The following is a 14,449-nucleotide window of genomic DNA, read 5'->3' as shown; positions in this document are numbered from 1 at the left end:
AAAGCAATACCACAATGGGAAACAGGTAAAGAGTCCTTTGGGTATCTGAAGATTAAGTGAGTGCACCCCCCTCCAAGGACCAGAAGTCAGCTCTCCAGTGTGAGTGGAGGTGGTGATGGTGCTGGTGGAGGAGGCGACCATTGAGGAAAAGTTGGGCCAAGTTCTATTAACCTCTGTAGAAATACAGGGCATGCATTAGGGCTTCAAAGGAGTTCTGAAGAAGGTTTGGTTACTTAGAGATTTGAAGTCTGATAGGGAATAGTCCAGCAGGATAAGCTCAGTTCTGTGGAATGCTGCCACATGGTGTTACATTAGGTATTATAAATAATTTCTAGTAGGGTTTATGATGGCAGCTTGTAGCTAGTTCCCTACACATTCGTAGGAACTGATCACAACGTTTGCATTAGACATGTTGCAGGTAACAAACAAATAGCACGATAATTAGCAGTGTCCCTGAAGCCATCTACAGGGCCTATGACAAACTCTTCCTAGTTGGAAAAATCCTAGACCCTCCAGTGTTTTTGGACATTGTAAATTGCAAAAGCAAAAAGTTTTTAAGAACAACAAGGTGTTTGAGCCACATATATTTTTCTCTAGGAAACTTGGTGGTATCAGGGAAGGACATTACTTTGGAAAATAAGTTTAAAAAAGGAAGGGCACCTGTGTGGCTCAGCAGTTGAGCATCTGTCTTCAGCTCAGGTCATGATCCCTGGGTCCCGGGATTGAGTCCTGCATCAGGTTCCCTATAGGGAGCCTGCTTTTCCTTCCACCTGTGTCTCTGCCTCTCTCTCTCTGTGTCCCTCATGAATAAATAAAATCTTGAAAAAAGAAAAAGGAAATCATGAAGTTGAAGAAGAATTCACTGATTTTTTTTCCAGAGGAAGAAATACCTGATTTCTGAAAACAGCCTATATCCTGAAAAATTTCCTGGAAATGGCATCACTGGTTAATTTGTATAAAGCATTCCAACTGTCAAACAGCAAGTTCTGATGCCTCCAAGTGCCCAAAGAGAAAAGTAATTTAAATGCATTTAATATTTTTACCTGTATCTGACTTGAAGTCCCACCTAGAGTAAACTTTTCTGTGCATACCACCTACTTGATGTCTCTCTCTTATAAGGACACAAGCCTTCATGGATTAGGATCCCACACATATGACCTCATTTAAAGCCACATCTTAAATATAGTCACATTGTGGGTTAGATTTTCAATATATGAAATTTTTTTTGGAGGGGGAGACGCCATTTAGTCCACTACAATTTGTTTGTACTTATCAAACTGTTTCATAGCATCTTATAACCCCAGCAATCCATATGCTCATCATGTGACCCTAATTCTGCAAGAAAGGATAGTTATGGTGTTTATACAGTTTAAGAAGACAAAGAAATGTATGCTCACTTTAGAAAAAGTACCATCTTCTGCAAATCAGCTAGACAAATACCTCAATGGAAAATGGGCTAAGATACAAGATCAAAATTCACAGAAAGGATAAATAGAAAAATCTAACAAGAACATGAAGAGATAGATGCTCAAACTCATTAAAGAATGCAAGTTAAATTAACAATGAGGTATCTCTTTACATATACTAGACTGGCAAAATCAGGATACTGCCAAGTGACAGGGGCAGGGACATGGGAGCATGGGAGCCCTCAGGCGCTGCTGATGGGAGTTTAAACTGGTGTAGAAATCCTGCAGGGGGCTCTGGTCATGATAGCAGATTAAGCCTGTGTATACTTCCTGACTCTGCAAATCCACTCTTGGGTATATATCAAGAAGGTATTCACAGAGTTCATGAGGATCCTAAATGAGTAAGGTGACAAGGCATTTTGTCTTGCCTAGGACAATTACAGTATATATCTGCTGTCCTTGTGGAATTACTGATAGCACACTTTCACTCTTAAAACTGTTCATCCTGGATATAAGGATTGTCCTCACAGAATATTTGTGTGTGTGTCGGGGGTGGTGGTGGTGCAGGGAGGGTATTGGAGGTAGTTTGGGGAGTGGAGAGGCCAAATGTGTTGGGTTCATGCTCTTCAGCAGAGAGAAGTAACAGAGTAGATGTACCCTTAGCAAAATATATGAATCTTAAAAACATGGGCTGAATGAAAAAGAAACAGATTGAGGTTTATAACTATAGTTACATACCATTAAGATTCATGCATATAAAACTATATGTTGTATAAGAACACAGGGTAGCAGAACAGATTGCATTAAACACGTTGATATGGTTGCCTTGGGATAGATGAGGAATAGCAGTGAAATCAAAGGGAAGAAAGAAAGAAACTGAGAAGGGTCTTCTTAGACCAATGTTGAGCTATTGAGAAGTATCATTAACTCAGGCCACAGTATCTGAAATCAAAAAGAAAGAGTCCTTATCAGGATAGATAAAATCAAAGAAATTTTTTAAGCATTCAAAAAAAATTAAACTATGCTTTCTTGAGAAATTGGTATTTGTTTGCTTCTTTAGTCTCGTAGGCTCTAAAATGCATTTAGTTCTGCTTAATAAGTATCTTAAATAGGTGCCCCTGGGTGGCTCAGTTAGTTAAGCATCTGACCCTTGATCTCAGCTCAAGTCTTAATCTCAGGGTTGTGAGTTCAAGTCCAGCATTGGGCACCATGCTGGGTGTGGAGCCTGCTTAGAAAAAAAAAAAAAAGTATCTTAAATAGAAAAAAAAAAACCAACCGTAACAATCATTGAGTGAGGAAGGCAGAATGGAGAGTGTATAGAACTAGGAAAGATAAGGCAAAGTCAGGTATGAGGTTAAGGTCTAAAATTCATACCAAAAGGTCTTATGGATTTTCTACAGATGGGTCTCACTTTTGGTGCTAAACTGCCCGAAGAAGGAGATGCCTTCATATATGTGATCTACAGTATCTGTAATAACAGCCACCACAAAACCATCCCAGGTACTAAGAAGCAGCCTGACTGTTTCCCATTCTGAGAACAGAGAGAAATTTCTCCCTTGGGCTCTCATAAGGAGGGCATTGTGTAATGAAATAGTAACCTAGAAAACTCATCTTTACAGAGAGACTCATTCCAAAGCCATGTTGAATACTTAGATGCTAATTTACTCTAATGGGGTTTGGGCTCCTTGGATTTCTGCAAAATAGGTTTCAGTTCCAGGATACTTCAGGAAATGTTCCTGAGATTGCAGTAAACCTGTGCAGCCCACAGAGATTTGGCCTCTTCCACTTGGTTACAAACCATCCATAAATTTGTGGTCATTACAGAATCTGCTAATGAAAGAAAAACAAACAAACAAACAAAAAATTCTATTTCCAGATTCCACGAGCACCATTTCCTTTCTGCTCCAAGGAGGGGGCAGGAGACAAGAGAGAATATTCTCTACTCTCTCTTCCTGAAGCACCTCTAGCAGCAATTAAATTTTTATTGACTAAAACACAAACATATTAGTTACTGTAGTAGCTACAGGAAGTAAATCTATTATGTGGAAACAGGTGCCACCATAAGACTGAAGGCAGCAAAAAGCAATGCATAATGGACAGTTTAGTGGCAGGCATCTGCAGAAAGAATCCACTCTGAGAGATGACTTCCAAATGGACATTTAGGATGTGTGGGAGAAGGCTGAGGGGGTAGGAGAGGGGAAGAGGCAATTTGGTGTTTGGTACATTCTGGGTTTGGAGCAAGTATAGTTTATCAGCTTCTTTGGAAGCCTGGTTGAAATAACCCCTGAGCACTATCCAGTTATATTTGATTCTATTTTTATCAAATGGCCTCTGCTTATTAATTCAATATTTAAGAGCCTAAGAAAGGGAGGTATGGAAGTTTGGTGCTGAAATAGCTGTAATTATTACCTTTCCTGTATCCTGTATGTGACTTGGCAACTCATCTCGTCAATAGCTAGAGACTGTTTCTTAACCCCTTGAACGTGGGCTGGCTTGTCACTTGTTGTGGCCACAGACTGTGGGGGAAGTCATGATGTGCTACTTCTAAGCCTAAGCTCTCATGAGGCCATAAATACTTCTCTCTCTCTTTCTCTGTCTGAACATTGTATAGCCACCATGGAAACACACCTAGGCCAACTTGCTCAATGATGAGAAACAAGAAACATTTACTCTTACATCTTTGGCAGGTTGCTGGACTATACTAGCCATGTGTTAGATCAGTCAGCCCATGTGGCCCAAACACCAGGTGAGCACAAGTGCCTGAGTGAGCCCAGGAGAGAGCAGCTGAGCCTGTCCCAGATCAGCAGAGCTGCCCTGCTACCCTAGATGTGTGAGCAAAAACACATGCTAATTGTCTGAAGCCTCTGAATTTGGGTGTGGCTGTTACACAGCAATAGCTAACCAATACAGGATGATTCCCTGCAATAGTATTATAATTAATAGCAAATTTCCCCCAACTATTATAAATAAAAGGGTACAAATGAAAAATATTACAAATGAAAAACAATAACCACACCTTGGCATTCTGGTTTGTGTTTTGGGATCTTATAACCCAGTGAGCATGGAAGCCCCTGAGAACCTGAGTAGCTCTGAATAAGTAGACAAAATTTAGTTTCTAGGCTAGCAAAATGGAGGATCAGACCCTAGACAACTGGTTTTTAAAACTCTCCCACCTGGGATTCCCAGCATGACTGTGACAAGATAGCCTTATATCTCTCTTATGAATAAAGTCTCTGAAATTTAAGTCCCCAGTTTCCCCATCTCCTTCTACTTTACACGACGGAAGGTTGTTTACTCTTCCAATATCTTTAATTACTCCTACATTGCATTGCACCTGCTACTGTGAATTCTCTAGCAGTTCCTTTCTTGGGGCAGCGTTTTCCACTCTGCTGGTTTATGTCTCATCACCCATCCTCAGGGAAAGAAAGCAGGTAAGCACACAGAAATACCTGTCACAAGTGAAGCTGGAGAAGACCAACTTTTAATTGGGTTCTACAGTGGTTTCTGTGGCCACTTCTGACCCCTGACATTTTCTTTTCTTTGAGTTTTGTCGTCAGTTTTATTGTGAGCAGCTTGGTTGGGCTTCATGTTTGTGGCAGGAAGGGGAGGCACAGCAAGACCTGCCCCCCTCTCCAGTGAATCACCAGCATCTGTTACACGGTGGCCGAGTCTCATTATTGCTGCTGCTGCTGGGCTGGCAGATCTTTTGAGAGCAGGCATGGAGGGCTCCGGGATTCACTAATGACTCCTGGGGATGTGCCAGAGGAGGGTTACCGTCTTGGGAAGGCCATTGTGAACATGGGCCTGTCCGTGTCCTGCAAGAAATGAAAGAATCCTTTCCTTTCAGCCCTGCAATAGGAGGCAGTACCAGAATTCTTAGGATATCCCTACAGGAAAATAAGTACAAATTAGGATCCAGTTTATAAGATACCTAGGCACTTTGGGGATCTTTTTTAGAAGTCAAACATTTTCTCACGCTCTTTCTCCTTTTGAGATGTTAAAGAATCAGAGCAGTATGGTATAATGATGTTTGAGATGGGGCTGGAGTGCTTGGTTTAGAGGCATACTTGGATTCCTGGCTCGGCCATGTGAACTGTCTGCTTTGTAGCCCATTATTTAGCTTTTCTGACACTTCAGTTCTTTTCTATGAAGTGAGAATGGTATTAACTTTGTCATGATGATTAAGTTATTTAAATGTGTATAATTCCTAGGAAGTTTGGGACATAGATGTAGTGGATAAATGCAGTTCTTTTATTTTTCTCTCTTCTCACCTTTCCTGACTTTTAGTTTTTTGTTTGCTTGTTTTCTTGCTTGTGTACGTATTTTTTTTTACTTTGTAGAATAAAGGATGTGTGTTTTAGAAAACAAGACTTTATACCAAAATCTTGAAACCTGTACTTTTAACCTAATAATCTCACTTATGTAAATGTGTACTCAAACAATGGCCCAGTTTTTAGAAGTACAAAGGTATAATCATAAAGAGATCCTATTGTTGCTTCAAAAATATGTCCTTCCTGGTCATTTTCCTGTTTACCTTATTTTTTAAAAAGGCACTTTCCTCACCTTTTTTTTTTTTAAGTCATTTGTGCTATTTGTTACTTATTCTCATTATTGTTTCCATGCAGTCAGTAAATTCCTATCCCTTCCCTAAACCGTTAAAAAATAGATCATAATTAATTCCCCATGGGCTCAACATGAATCACTTCCTTCTAAAAAAGACCGTCAAATAGGATTATTTTTTTAGTCTAGGCAGCCAGTTTCCAGGAGTAGCAAAAATGTGGATTATAACCCATTTTACATGTTTATGCATCTATTGGGAGATATTTCATAATAATAAACTATGCCAGTCCTTGATAATATTTGGAATTAAATGGTTTAAGGGTACACTAAGAAAACACTCCAGAAAGCATTCAAAATGAAGTAAAGGGAATTCATCTTGACTACTCATTTGCTGCTTGCTCATCCCTATGCTGGGGTTTTCCAAGGAATTGCTTTTATAAAAACAAACAAACAACAAAAACCCCTGCCAGTAAGCATTTTAACCCCCCATTTCCTGAAAAGAAAACTGAAGCTCCAGGATTTCAAATGGCTTGCCTACAGACCAAGAATTTGAACAAAGTTTGCTTGACTTTAAAAATCCATGTTCTTCCTTCTATTCCCAGCTGCTTCCAAGGCACATTGGCTATACATTGGACTAATTTGGAAAACTTAAAAAAAAAGAAAAAAATCAGAAAACTCACACTATCTAATTTCAAGACTTATGATAAGGCTTCAGGAATCAAGACTGTGTTCATTGGTGAAACAATAGACGCATAGATCAGTGGAACAGAATAGAGAACCCAGAGATAGACCCAGACAAATATAGGCAACTGATCTTTGACAAAGGAGCAAGGGCAATGCAACAGAGAAAGCTTTTCAATAAATGGTGCTGGAACAATTGGAAGTCTGTACATAAAACAAAATTTAAAAAGTGAACCTAGTCCCAGACCTTACACTTTTACAAAAATGAGCTCAAAATGCATGATAAACCTAAATGTAATATACAAAACTTTAAAACTGTTAGACTAAAACACAGAAGAAAAGCTACGTGACCTTGAGTTTGATGATGCGTTTGTAAATATATGATGCAAAGCATGATTTCTTAAAGAAAAACTGAGAAATCAGACTTCATTAAAATAAAAACTTCTGTTGTCTGAAAAACACTATAAAGAGAACCAAAGGACAAGCTACCAACTGGGAAAATATTTCCAAACACATATCCAATAAAGGTCTTATATCCAAAATCTACAAACAACTCTTAAAACTTAACAAGAAAACAATCAAATTTTTAAAAGGGCTAGAGATCTGAACAGCTGCTTGACCAAAGAAAGTATACAGATGGAAAACTGACAAGTAAAAAGATACTCAACATTATTTGTCATTAGAGAATTACAAATTAAAACAATAATGAGACAACATGACACATCTATTACAATGGCTAAAATGTAAAAACTGGCACCAGTAGCAGATAAGGATCTAGAGCAACAAAGTAATCTCATTCATTGCTGGTAGGAATGCAAAATAGTACAGACACTGGAGGATAGTTTGGCACTTTCTTACAAAGATAGGTGTAGTCTTACTACATCATTCAGTGATTGAACTACATATTCACTGATTTGAAAATTTAAGTTACTGTTTTGAAAATTTATATTCATACAAAAAAATCTGCATAGGAATGTTTATAGCAACTATATTTATGATTTCCCAAACTAGAATCAACCAAGAGGTCAATGGATAAACAAACCTTGGTAAACATCTATACAATGGAAGATTTTCAATGAACTATCAAGCCACAAAAAGACATGAATGAATCTTAAATGTAAGTTGCTAAGTAAAAGAAGCCAATATGAAAAGGCTATGCATTATATGATTCAAATTATATGACATTCTGGAAAAGGCAAAAGTATAGACCAGAGTGACTTCCTTCAGAAGAGTACAGTAAGAAAAAAGGGACAAAAAACTAACTTTGTTCGGGGGAAACCCGACACACACTGTCTCAGCCAAATGATTAGAGTCAATATCATTAGTGACAACTCATGTTGACCTGTGTACCCTTTATCTAATGTGATGAGAATGGCTTCATCTTATAGTCTTCTTCCCAAAAGCATGTAACCCCAGTCTGATCATGAGAAAAACATCAGACAAATCCCAGTTGAGGGACACTACAAAATATCTAGCCAGTACTCCTTAAAACTATCAAGGTCATCAAAAAACAAGGAAAGTCTGTGAAACTCTTGCAGCCCAGAAGAGCCTCAGAAGACATGACAACTACATGTAATGTGGTGTCCTAGATGGGATCCTGGAATACAGAAAGAAAACTAGGGAAAAACTGAGGAAACATGAAAAAATTACGGATCTTAGTTAATGTAACTATATTAGTTCATTAAGGGCACCTGGGTGGTTCTTGATTTCAGCTCAGGTCATGATCTCTGGGTCATAGGATGGAGGTCAGAGTCAGGCTCTGCACTCAGTGGGGAGTCTGCTTGAGTTTCTCCCTCTCCCTTTGGAATGTGTGCATATTCTCTATCTCAAATAAGTAAATCTAAAAAAAAAATAATAATTAGCTCATTGATGGTAACAAATGTACCATACTAATATAAAATGTTAATAATAGGGGGAAATGGGTATGTCTGTCTATGAGGTATATGGAAAATGTATGTAGTCTCTTTGTAATTTTTTCCATAACCCTAAAGCTCTTCCAAAATCAAACATTTACTTTAAAAAAATCTGTAATGCCTAGTACTACACTGAGATTCTGATTTCCTCTGGTTTGTGGCCCCAGTCTTGAGACTTTATTGCTGCCCAGGTGATTCCAGTATGTCTCCAGCAAAGTACTCTAAAGGAAGGGATGGGTTTCCCCTTCTCTTTCTTGTCTAATGGTAATAAATGCTTTGGCCTTGTCCTTGGTTAAATAGCAATGTGACTTAATCATTGTGGTGGTTTGAATACAGCGGTTCTTTAAATGTACAGCCAGCGCTATGGAACTTGGAAAGTGATATTTTTCATTAAATGAAAAATCTCCTCCAAAAAGTGTTAAGTACCGTAAACAGTTGAGGAAAATAGTGAAGGGCAGACTATACCAAACACATCATCTGTTGAAATCTGTGCACAGCAGGAATGCCTTTAACTTCCTTCTGCTCTGCTGTGCCATGTGTCCATGGAGGTAAATCATCTCCAAAGTTTTAGGTGCGATGGGTTTGGCTTTAATTAAGTGGTAGGCTCATTCTCCAGGATTTGGTTGTGAGATAAAAGCATCACGTGCTGGGGAGTGCATCTTAAAGGCTCAGGACTGTGAACTGAAGCCAGCTGTCTGTTTTTCTCTTACAGGAAACCTGGCAGCAGGGGTTCCTAGGGGTCTCATCTGGTGCCAGAGATGATCAGCTCCCCCAGTCAGGGAGGAAGGAATCCTCTTGACCCCAGCACCCAGACAAACCTCTGTGAAGAGACTGAGCCTGAGATGCATCCTGTCCTCACACACAGACAATCCTGGTGCTTTTGGAAATGGCGAGACTATATTTTCTAGACTTGCACTGTTTGCTGAAAACCCCGAGAGGCCAGGAAATAATTGCTTCATGTACATGAAGGTATGAGAAAGATTTATTTTCCCCATCATTTCTCTGCCTCAGAAATAGTAGTAGAAATTTCTGCTTTTTTTAAAAACCTGTAAAAATATTAACCGCCAGAAAATATGTATTGATTCTTACACTATGCTAGGCACTGAGGGGGACATTTATAAAGTTAACAATTAATAGTGGCCTTTTATTCTTTCATCTAAGTAATGCCTGAGTGCACATCGAGTAACAGACATCTACTGGGTACTAGAGATTTAAAAAAAAAAAACAAGAAACAAAGATTGGCTTCCTTTCTCAAGTAGACTATAGTTCAAAAACTTATTTCTAGAATGGTGGTTCCAACCAGAGATGACTTGGTCCCCAGGGGATATTTGACCCTACCTGGAGAAACATTTGGTTAGCGCTTCTGAGATGGGTAGGAGATGCTTCTGGCATTTAATGAGGGAGACCAGGGATGCACCTTCCAAAGCACAGGACTGTCTCCAACAACACAGAATTATGGGCCCCAGAATGTCACTAGTGTCAAGGTTGAGAAACCCTGCAAAGCCCAATGGGCCCTTCCTTAAATCAAGAGCACACATTCTCCAGGTGCGAATTAACAAAGCAAACTTTGAAGCCACCTCCTGCCCCCCCCCCCCTTTACCAGATGGGGTTGCAACAGGGGAGGGTCCCTGGCTGTAGAGAGAGGAAAGGTTACCACCTTGCCATTCAAGCAGGATATGGTGGCACTGTTCAGAGGACAGTCAGCAATTCTGTTTTCAGCTCCCAGCCTCATAAGTTTGACAGTTCAGGACAGGGGCCACATCCAGTTAAATCAGGCTGCTCCACAGATGATCTTAGCCTTCTCCTTTTTATTAAGAACAGCCGCAGTCAGCCCTGGACATGCAGAAGTCTTTCTAAATACAGCTGAATCTTTCAACACCACAGATTTGATCTGCATGGGTTCCCTTATATGGGGGAGTTTTTTTGGCAAATGCAGTACTGTGAATGTATTTTTCTCTGCCTTACGATTTTCTTAAGAACATGTTCTTTTCTTTAGCTTTATTGTAAGAGTATGATATATAAGATATATAACATTTAAAATATGTGTCAATTGACTCTATGTTATCAGTAAGGCCTCTGTTTACTAGTAAAGTTTTAGGAAAGTCAAAAGTTGTTTAAGGATTTTTGATTGCGTGGAGGGTCCATGCTCCCAACTTCTGAGTTGTCAAGGGCCAACTGTGATACTACTAAAAGTCTTGTGACACTCTTAAAACTTAAACGTAGCATTTGCTCATCCGTTGAAACTACCATAAAACTTTTGTCTTGCCTTATTGTGTGTAAGTATTAACCACCAGTTTAAATTTTACAAGTGGCCTTGCAACCATGCTGCTCAATATAACCACGAGCCACATGTGGCTGTTTAAACTTAAATTGCTTGAGATTAGATACGATTTAAAATTCATTCCTCCACCACACCAGTCACCTTGAAAATGCTCACCAGCCACCTGTGTCTCCTGGCTACTGGACTGGACAATATGGACAAAGAACATTGCTGTCATCACAGAAAGTTCTATTGGACCACACTGCCTTACAAGCCATTTCTAGGGATCCTTGCCAGCCGGCACAGTTCTTGGTAAAACAGGCTTGTGTTCTAGCAGCTGAGGCACCAGGGCAAATGCTTTACATTATTTCTTCATCATCATCTGTTAGAAAGACAGATGTGTTTTGCTGGGGTGGTGGTGGAGGGGACCACCTTTTGTCAGACCTGCAATTTTGTGAGGTTTATGTGATGGATGTTGGGTAATGTATCCAATCATTGAAACTTATTTTCCAGAAGGTTTAACAATGTAAAATTTAAGTAGATAACCTCTATAAGGCATTTCTGATCTAAGTCAAGTGTGTATTGTTAAATATTAATTCCATTAAGGTGTATCAGCAGGGAATTAAGATATGTGACCCAAATATATTTCTTTCTAGTAATTTAGTGTAATAGAGAACTAGCACTCAGTGAATCTTAACCAGGAAGAAGTCGGGATGAAGGGAGGAGGGAGGATCAGAAAGCCCTGGGAGCTCCTACAAAATACATAGGTTTCCCCCCACATAGGGTTTGTCAGGACGGTGGGGTGGGTGGGTGACTGGCTGGGTAGGGAAGATCTTGCACATGTATATTTTGAAAGTGTTTCCCTTGTCATGCCACTGTACCCAATCCAGGTGAGTATTGTTTAGAGACATTAAAGAAAAATAATCAATGTGCCTCTTTTCTGTTGTATGATGGGCAGAAGTAGCTTTAAAAAGACACCTGGGATCCACCTTTATCTATTATTCTTTGGTGGGCCCAATTCTGTCTCACCATCGCCTCTTTCAAAAGACTCACTGGTTGTTCCCGGCTACCCCTCCCCAAGGTCATTTAGAATTATCAACTGGGTTTAGAACAGCTGCCATAGGCCATTCTTTCCAGTATCAGTATCTGTTTCCAGCAAACTTGTGCAAGCTGTATATCACCATCTCTGCTTGGGTGCATTTTCTTATCATTGCCTGAAGTGTTGATACTGTGTGCTGCTCATCAAAGAGGCGTCATATGCCCCGGGGGAGGAGGGGTGGCCAGAGAGGACACTGGGTTTAAGAAATTGAGGAGTAACTTTTGCTCAGGTTGAAGGGTATATACTTCCATAGGAAGGTGGGCCGTGGGTGTGTGAGCAGGGCTGAAAATATTCTCTAAAAGGACCTCATCAAGCCCTTGCACACCTGTTTAGGTTGAGAGTTCAGAGTTTGGTCCTAGAGTTTGGCTCATTTTTGTTAAGAGTAGAAGGCTGTTACTAACTAGAGAGAAGCCTAACAGTCCATCAGATTGAGGGCTAGCTCTGCTGATAGAAAACTTAAACACCCTTATCCCAACCCTTATTTAAACTGGAATTTCACACCATGTTTTCAAGATATATTCAATCCAAATGGACCTATGTGTGTTTTTCACTTTTGTTTTCTCTGTTAATGCATTTTAAAATACCTCTACTCCATTCCACATTTTCTTTATCCTTGGTTTCAGAGTTTCCTTTGGCAGAAACCCAGTTTTCCCTATGTTATGTAAAATGCTGATCACTTGGGATTTTAAAAGCATAAGGTGGGACTCATATCATTGGGAAACTATCCAGAATATAAAGTCCTTTCAGTGGCATGTTGCACAACATATGACATAAGCAAAAATATTCTAGCATTCCCAGCAAATGTCCAACCCTAGCTTCCTACGTCTCTTTGGGACAGCAGAATCTGTTGATTGCAAAGGTAAAAAATAAGGTATGAAACCAAGGAGACTGCAACAGACTGTAAATCAGTAGGTTTGGTTCCATCTCTGAAAAGTCTTTTTGAATGTTTCTCCATTGGGTCTCCCAGGGCTTGGAATGTCAAGAGTGTGAAATGCCCTAAGATTCTGGAGACCTGTCTTGTCATGGTTTGTTTTTTCTAGAATACCCAACTAAAAGGGGGAGGAGAATCTTAAAACCATGTATAATTTTGGCTAAAAAATTTCAGTAATCCCAAGGAAGGAAGGAAAGGAAAGAAGAAAGGAAAGATGGATGGACTCTAGAGTGGCTTGAGGAGACTGCATCATTAATAGCCAATATAACTGTCTGTTACGCACCAGACAGTATGATAGGACGTGGCTACATGGCATGATAAAAAAATATATTTGGTCTTTGTCCCCATTCCTGGCACAGAGCTCCTAAAATCCTTGGAACTTTCAGTGTTAGGAGTATCTTTTGTATACTAATGAGGTGACTGAATACAGGTCCTTAGATAGCTTCAGAAACCCACCATGTGAGAGGGCTATGAATATCAGCTTCCAACCGCTAGGGAGAAGAAAGGCTGGAGATTTAATTCAATCACCAGTGGCCAGTGATTTAGTAAATGATTTAGTAATGAAGCTTCCATAAAACCTCTGAAGCAGTGGGGCTCATGGAGCTTTCAGGTTGGTTAAGATGTTGATTTGCTGAGTGGATGACATTCAGAGGGCACAGAAGTTCTGGATACTTCCTCCCCCCCACCTCCCCACCCCCACCCCACACCCCACACATCGCCCTATGAACCTTTTTCTTCCATTTGGCTGTTGCTGAGTTACATCCTTTGGAGAAAAGCTGTAATAGAAAGTTGAGTGCTTTCCTGAGCTGTTCTAGCAAATTATTCAACCTGAGTGGGAGTCATGGGAACCTGCAAATCTGTAATCAGTTGGGCAGATGTGCAGGTTTCCTAGGGACCCAATTTGTGGCTAGTATCTAAAGTGAGAGCATCTTGTGGGACCAAGCCTTTACTTTGTGGGGTCTTTGCTGACTTTGAGTAGTATCAGCACTGGATTGAAGTATTGGATACCTAGTTAGAGCACTGGGAAATTGATTGGTATTGGAATGATGTAGCTGGGGGATAAAATGGTGAACAAGAGCAAATATTGTTCTGCTCTTAGAAAATTTACGAATACCTTAATGTGTCTGTGGGGTCATATTGCACAGGGCCACACATCATCCACCTCCAGGTCCACTCATTCTGGTCTTTGGATACTGACCCTTACAGACCACATCCCTGGGCCCCATGCCCTTTGTCTCAGGTTGGATCTGACTAATGGGGAGCCCTGGTGGGAAACTGCAGGGAGGGAGAGTGAGTGAGGTCAGTCAGGGTACTTCCTTTCCTCACTTTGTCCTTGGGAAGATGCCTTGGGCTGTGTCCCTAGACCACCGAATACCGCTGTTCCTTTCAAGACCATCTTCTCTACATGGCTTTCCCTCCTTCAAGCTTCTGTTAAGCACTGTTTCCCCTTTTCTCCTTGTGCCTAGGGGGTGGGTACAGCGCATCAGCTCTTGATCCTGGCCTATTGCCCCCACAATTCCTTATGTTTGTTTTTATACCTTGGGTACCCCTTTATAAAAAATTCCATAGTAAATAAACCTTATTTGAATGATTGTGATT

General features: G+C 40.2%; 1 long non-coding RNA gene across 2 annotated transcripts in view; it reads left to right on the top strand.

Moving 5' to 3' along the window:
• LOC144319960 (uncharacterized) overlaps positions 1-14,449 on the top strand; it is a 150,373-nt gene that overhangs the window by 71,723 nt on the left and 64,201 nt on the right. For both annotated transcript variants that reach the window (XR_013385590.1, XR_013385581.1), the window contains one exon: positions 9,273-9,529. This is a non-coding gene — a long non-coding RNA (uncharacterized LOC144319960). The remainder of the gene's footprint in view (positions 1-9,272; positions 9,530-14,449) is intronic.

The sequence above is a fragment of the Canis aureus genome, chromosome 1 (assembly GCF_053574225.1).
Source record: "Canis aureus isolate CA01 chromosome 1, VMU_Caureus_v.1.0, whole genome shotgun sequence".
NCBI lineage: Eukaryota > Metazoa > Chordata > Mammalia > Carnivora > Canidae > Canis > Canis aureus.
The sequence above is the reverse complement of the archived record's forward strand: the minus strand, read 5'-3'. Positions and strand labels throughout refer to the sequence as shown.